This window comes from Octodon degus, unplaced genomic scaffold (assembly GCF_000260255.1).
Source record: "Octodon degus isolate 3935 unplaced genomic scaffold, OctDeg1.0 scaffold00087, whole genome shotgun sequence".
NCBI lineage: Eukaryota > Metazoa > Chordata > Mammalia > Rodentia > Octodontidae > Octodon > Octodon degus.
This window is the reverse complement of record NW_004524663.1, coordinates 6534024-6541691: the sequence shown is the minus strand read 5'-3', so window position 1 is coordinate 6541691 and position 7668 is coordinate 6534024. Positions and strand designations below refer to the sequence as shown.

At 40.4% G+C, this 7668-nt stretch overlaps 1 pseudogene; it reads left to right on the top strand.

Moving 5' to 3' along the window:
• The first annotated feature begins 4306 nt into the window (after positions 1-4306).
• Positions 4307-4457, top strand: LOC111818322 (annotated as a pseudogene).
• The last annotated feature ends 3211 nt before the right edge of the window (positions 4458-7668 follow it).

The window sequence follows — 7668 nt, the reverse complement described above, 5'->3', positions numbered from 1 at the left end:
AATAGAGCTGCATCTGCTTTGTCATCCATAGAAGCCATGTGATCACAAACTAGTGGTCAGGACAGTAGCTCAGACGGGCAAAAGTCTGAAAACAATGGACACGCCCTGTTTGCAACACAAGGAATATATTTATTATAGCAAAAACAGGCAAACTAATGTTTTACAAAGACTAATGCTTTACAAACCACTCAATCAGTTCTTATCATCCAGAGATGGCCATCTTCGCATGTTTGTATATGATCTAGAATTCATTTCCATATATATGTATATATGCATATATATGATATATACATGTATCATATACATACACATATATACCACACACACTAAAAATGAAGCCATACCCCATTCTACAACTTATTTTTCTGACTTAGTAATAGACAATATTCTATAGTACTTTTTAAAATATCAAACCCAATATTAGGTTGTTTTCAACTTTTCCTTGTTAAAATTTGTGTGTACAAACATTTCCATCATTTTTGCATTCTGGAGAGACATATACCAAAAAACTCACCTTATAAATATTTTAAACATGTGTGTTTTCACTCTATACCCTTTTCTGATTTTTTATTCGAACTATCCCAATGAATAGAATCATGGCTTCTATGTCTCTGTGTCTTTTGAAGGTCATTGAGATCTATCACCAAACTGCAGCATATTTTTCTGCAGGGGCGCTTCCATGCCAGCATAGTGACATGCGAGGTCTCCAGGATCAAATTAAATGGCACCCAAATCCCAGCCGCCAAGAAGCCAATGGGAAACAAATTTGAACACTTTCTACATTGCTAAGGTGAGCATTTCTCAGTGCCCAGAGATCTTTCAGCAATCTCATATAAAATATGCCTTCATGTCAAATCCATAATCACCTTTTCAAAATTGTGCCGTGGAGAGTCATGGATATGCATTAGATGTACGGGGCATAAATCTCAGCCATCCACACTGCATTGTGCAGATTCCACACACACAGACTCGCACACACCAGGAGTGGGCTGTTGCAGGCTGCCCAGGGCAGCTGAAAAGCATATGTTCTAGTCCCCAGTTCTCACCTCCTCTCCACACCCTCCCCCAGCTGTCTTCCAGCTTTGAGTTCATACAGTTCTTTTTGAAAATTCCTTCAAGGAAAATATTCTATGTAACTATGCAAATCTTTCTTAAAGTTACCACAATCACACTTAAACACATAAAGGGACAACCCCCCTACTGGGTACCAAATGGAAATGCTGGCATGACATAGGTGCAGGGATCTGCTGGTTTTTCCAGCACAGTCCAGTGCCCTCTGGATTAAGTCATCTGTCCAGAGGATTGGAATGCTGCCACTTTACCCTTCAGCTGAGGAACTGCACTCACAGTTGGGGGCTGTGTAGGGGCAGAGCAGATAATAGTCTCAGAGAATTTGGCATGAAAGTTGATACAGGAGGGAAGCTCTTCATACAGCACTGGGTGTTCTACCCTCAGACTTGACACCTTTTACTTAACTGGGGAAATGAAATGATCCCTCTAAGTGAAAACAGCCTCAAAAGCCCTGAGCCAAGGAGCCTGGCTACTCCAAAAGCTTCCCAGAGTCCCCATTCACACTTCTCAGAGTCTGCTGCATTGGTACAGGCTTAGCTGCCTTCACGAGCGTTACCACCCACAAGCATGTCCACTCCTGCTTGTCCACATGCTGCATTTGCTACCATGCTAGCACCTGAAATAGTAGGTCTTTTGTTTCTATTGTGGCCTTGTGTGTGATTTCATTTAATCCCCCTAATATCTTTAGGAGGGTATCATTATTATTCCTCATTTTTCAGATTACAGGGGCTCAGAGAGATTACACTGATTGCCCGCAGTCACAGAGCCATGAAGTGTCAGAACTGGGGTTTGATCCTGGATCTGACTGACTCTGAAAGCACCTGATTGTGGTTTCTGTATCAGGTATTCACCTGCGAGCTCAGTCATACATGGCTTAGAAAGCATGCATTAGAAGGCATGGATTAGAAGGGAAAAGAAACACATTCACAAGTTACCTTCAGGCAGGCACTCTGCTTCTCCATCAGCCATTTACCTAGGCCTCCACTTGGTTTCCTAGAGCATTTGACTTGAAGGCTGCCGGTGAGCCACACCTTCACCCAATGTGTTCCCAAGTGAAGCAATTCTTTCACCCAAACAAGTTCTTTCTTCAATTCTAACCATGAAGCCACCGTGATCCATGTTCACCAAGCAACCAAGCATGAAGCTAAAAAACACATATATATTTTTAAACTTTTGTTTATTTAGTTGGTACAGGGTCTCACTATGCAGCTGGGCCTCATAGTGATCCTCCTGTCTCAATCTCCCCAGCACTAGGATTACAGGCATGCACCACCATACCCAGTTTCCAGGCTGGCAGCACAGCACATGCAATGTCCTGGGGCTGGCATGGCATTCAGTACTGGATATCAAACCTGGTTCCTTGAGCTTTCCAGACAGGTGTTTAGACCACTTAGCTATCTTCCCAGCCCAATCATTGCCTTTTTTTATTCTGTGTCCCCAGTCTATAGCCCCTCTAATCTATCCTGAATACCTCTTCTGGATTGGACTTCTTCCAATAGCCCTTCTGCCATTTCATACTTGCCCTAGGGGTGCTCTCACAACTGAATGCATTAGCCTGGATGATAGCGAGATAGTTCAGTGGACTAAGCACCTGCTTAGGCAAGGGCAGGGACTAGAGTTTGATCTCTGGCACCACATGCTGCACCAGCCCCGCCACTGGGCATGCTGAGCTGGCCACCAAGTCTGGGCATAGTGTCGCACACCTGTAATGCCAGCACTGGGGAGGCTGAAAACAGGAGGATCACTTGCTGAGCTTCACAGCAAGACCCTGTACCAACTATATTTAAAAAATAAAGAAGAGCTCCTATACCTAGAACCAGGTTCTCTGTCCCTATTCCTTAAGGACAGCACTTGCTCAAACAAAAGAATCGACTTCTGCTGTGTCTGGGCAGAAGCAGCTGCTCCTTTGTGCTTTTAGTCCACATTAATCCTCACCAGCAAAGCTCACCCCAACAATCTCTACCAGTCAAAAGCAAACCAACATTTAAGCACAGGTCATCTCTCACTACCTTCATAAAACCTTTTATTTTTTCCTCTATCAATGGCCTAACTGGTCTCTAACTAGTGCTTTTGATCCACTCCAGCGACCACTTCCTCATGGTCTTCACTAACTGCTTTCTAACTCTTTATCTTTGCCTCTCAACTAGATGATACATTTCTTGAAAACCACAACTATGTCTTTTATTTCTCAATCTTCTAGTATCTTGGTTTACGAACTTAATTCTTTCCATGAGATTCTGACCCCAGAATTCATACCACAATTCTGGTTGCAACCGGAATACTTACTAATGAAATCATCAATAAAGCTATTTTTGCTCCATTTCACATAAGAGTTCTATCATTGCATTTTATAGAGAACCCATTGTGAAAGACCCAGTTAACACACCTATTTCTAAATTAACTGTGGTAAAGTTAAGACAAGTCTCTCAAATCATGAGGCCTGGCTACATTTGACCTTGTATGACACAACTCCTGGTGAACAGCTGACAATACATTTAAGTGAATGAATTAAGGAACACAGTCACTGAAAAAGTCACCCAGGGCAACCTGGGCCTTTATGAGAAACATGGGGACTAGATGGCAAATATAGGTCCCCAGGCAGCCTGAGCTCACCTGTGTGCCCTATTCAAATTCTGTGTTTCATGCAGTCAAGGTATTCTTCACTCACAGGACTGAAACAAAGTAAGGAAAAGATATAGAAATAATTCCAAGTGAAAAGCTGCCGAAGAAGTATGTTCAGATGGATGTTCCTAGAAGAAACATTCTAGCAAAGACAAAGAATTGTTCTGTGATCCTCCGAGAGGCAGAAGCCTTTTATGGAAATTTGAGGTGAGGAGTACAAACATTCCCAACTTAATAACAGTATGCATAGTAAGTAATTGCCCTGCTACTAAAAATGTTGAAGCATTCATTAGCTACCTCTGTTGGACATGCTATAGAAAGGATGCCTACCTTGGGTAGAAGCTACAGTGAGATGGTCCACTAGAGACCCTTTTCTTCCTCTTTGCAGCTTAATTTGCTGATATGAAGCCAATCCTAAGCTTCTTTTGCCTCCTAAGAACATAGACACCATTTAGTCACAAGCCACACTCCCTTATTTTTTGAAACAGCCACAAGGAGCCATATAAAGACCAGAACTCAAGCACTTATTAGTGACAGACAAGTGACTACTGTCTGTATCAGCCTGGGAAGAAAACAGTACAGTAAAACATACAATGTAGAATCAATGAATTTAATCACTTCTCGGCCTTTTGGCTAAGATCAAGTGTAGAATCAATGAATTTAGACATTTCTCAAAGTCACATAATTTGCAGTTATTTTAAAATGTTGTGTCAAGGATTTCAAGTTATGTATTAACATGAAAATGGTAAAAATACCAAAGTGCTGGCACAAATACTGACATGCAGATCAACGGATCTGAATCAAGGATACAGAAACAACTCCTGGCACCTTCAGCTATCTCATCTTAAACAAAAGGATCAAAAGCATACCGGAAGAAAGATAGCCTTTCTGGTGAGCGGTGCTGGGCAAACAGTTAACTACGTGCAAAAAAGTGGACCTCAAGGATATATCTCACCCTGTACTAAAATCAAATTAAATCAAAGACATAGATATTAAGACAGAAACCCTGAAACTCCTGAAAGATAAAATATGGAAAACTCTTGAATATGCAGACAAGAACTTGCTGAACAGGACCCCAACTGTGTACAAAATAAACCCAACCATCAACAAACGGAATCATATCCAATTTAAATGTTTTTTCTGCACTACAAAGAAAACAATCTACAGAATAAAGAGGCCACCTACAGACTGAGAAAAAAAATGCTTTCAGCTACTCCTCTGTCATAAGACTAATATCTAAAGCATATAAAGAGCTCAGAAATATAAGGCTGTGCCCAAAATTAAAGACTCAGCCAAAAAGTGAACAATGGAAATGAGTAGATACTTCTCAAAAGTACAAATGGCCAGTGAATATATTTTTAAAAAATTAGTGAAATGCAATTCAGAACACTGAAAATCCATCTTACTCCAGAAAAAATAAGCTATTGGCCAGTTGTAGTGGCTCAAGCCTGTAATTCCAGCACTCAAGTGGCTGAGGCAGAAGGATAGCCACCAGTTCAAAGCCAACCTTAACTACACAACAAGACTATCTCAAAACTAAACAAAGCAAATAGCTATCATCAAGAACTCAAAAAGTTCCAGTGAGGTTTTAGGGGGAAAGAAACTAGGACTGTAAAGTCATACAACCCCATACTATAGAAATCAGTATGGAGACTCCACCAGAAAAATAAAAATAAAAATTCCATTTTGCCCAGTTATCTCTCCAGGGATCTTCCTGAAGGCATTAAAGACAACATACTACAGTGATACACACGTGCATGTTTATAATAGCACGACCCATCGTAGCTAAGTGTTACAAGCAGCCATTAAGCCCATCAAAAGATGAACAGGTGAAGAAAATATGGTACACATACACAATGTAATACATGTAAAGATTAACTTGAGTCATTTGTAGCAAAATGAATACACCTTAAGATCTGAATGCTAAGTAAAACAAGTCTCATACAGAAGGTTAAGTATCTCATTTTTTATATGAGAAATGCAAAATATAAATAATATAAAGATCAAAATAAAAGGTGGGTCTAGGAAATAGGGAAGCAGAGTGTGTGGAGACGGGAAGACCATTTGGAAGTGGGAGGACATGGGGAAGGTGAGTGAAGAGGATTAAGAGGTGATATGTATGTGTGCCAATTCTCCAAGATGAGTGTAAGTCTTGTGTACCACAAACATACAAGATAGCTGAGCAGTCTAAAGCACCTGCTTAGGCAAGGTTAGGCAACGCACAGGGAAAGTGGTTCGATCCCCAGTACCACAAGCTGCCCCAGCCCCTCCCCCAGATTGAGCTGAGCCAGTCACAAATACAAAAAAAAACTAGATTTTGGTGAGTGTGAAATCATACGGAATAATGAAATGTTGAATGACTTTGCGCTATTTTGTTCAATCTCATGTTGCTAAGTTGCATCATAGTGAATAATAGCACGGACTCCAAGTCAGAATATGTGAATTCAAGGGCTATCTCAGGGGTCTCTTGTTATTTTGCTTCTCTGGACCTTAATTTCTTGGCTTTTAAAATAAAATAAGGAATATAATTACCTAATTGGGCTGTTTTGAGGAAAAATGAAATAATGTATAATACACACTTGCAGCAGTGCTCAGCAGTCATACATGAAGCTTTAGTTGGAAGAAACTCTAATATGCATTCCCGTAAGACAGCCCAAGTGGCAATCTTTCCCTTAGAACAGTATTTCCTGAGCCATAGTTGGTACAGCTTATACCTAACTATCCCTCCAAAGCTTTGTGCACTCAAAGGTGGAGCTATTCTGATTGGCTGGATCTAGAGTGTGTGCTACTGGGACCAAGGATATGTGGTACTAAATTACTGCACTTATTGGAATTAAGACAGCTCTGGGTGTGGACAATGGAAAGGCCCAGCCTGGGTGTGGGTAGCACCATCCAAAAGGACTGCACCCTGTTTGAGATAAAAGGGAAAGGAAGGTCAACGCTTGCTGCTGCTTGCTGTCTTCTGCTTGCCACACCTTGGGCTGCTTCTCCTTTGTGGTGCCCCTGTGCTATGCCACCCTACCTTGGAACCTGCCAACTATGAACTACAGACTGTGAGCTGAAATAAACATTTCCTCCTTTAACTTGGTGATGTCCAGTATTTGATCTTAGCAATGAGAAAAATAGCTAAGACAATAGTTTTCAACAGTAGAACATGCAGATTATTCATGAAGAGAAGTTCAGAAGTAAATAATTTTCATAAGAGGCATATGCTATATTAATCCCCCTGAAAATGTATAACGCACACTAGCATGCTAGTAGTATCAACAATATGCTAATTTGGTTTCAACTAACACAGCTGGGCTGAGAAGATAGCTCAGCAGCATAGGCACCTGCCTGACAAGTACCAAGTCCTGAGTTCAATCCCAGGTATCAAATAAGTAAATAAATAAATAAACAAGCATAGTTGCCTACAAAAACTTCTTTCTCAAAATGTGAATTTATAACCCAACGATCCCATCTTTATTAATGGAATTTGGAATGGATTCCTGTGAAAGCCTCCAATTTTTCTACTAAAATATTTATTCTTTTATCACTTACATTTCTTTATTTGCATTTCCAGGAAAAAAATTAAAACACATATAATACAGTCTACCACAATGACAGGCACTCCCAACATGAAACCACTATTACAAATTACCATCTGCAGTGCAGTAGCTTAGTTCACAGGTATCAGTATATATAGTTAGTCAGGGTGAGAATCTTTCCAATTAACTGCTAGATTAAAGAATCTTCCGAATATTCTCCGGATCATTGCCTTGCACATCTTTTACATATAACTGCATGGCTTAACATTGTCATGTTTCCTAGCTCATCCCCTTTACCTCTCTTGATTAGTTAGTCCTTGAGATTCTGCCTTCCCTTTCCTTGTATTATATCTTTCTATTTGTATTTCTTCTTTGGAGTTCTTATACTAGGGAGACTATACGATATTTACACATGTGTGTCTGGTTTATTTCACTTATGAGTATATGT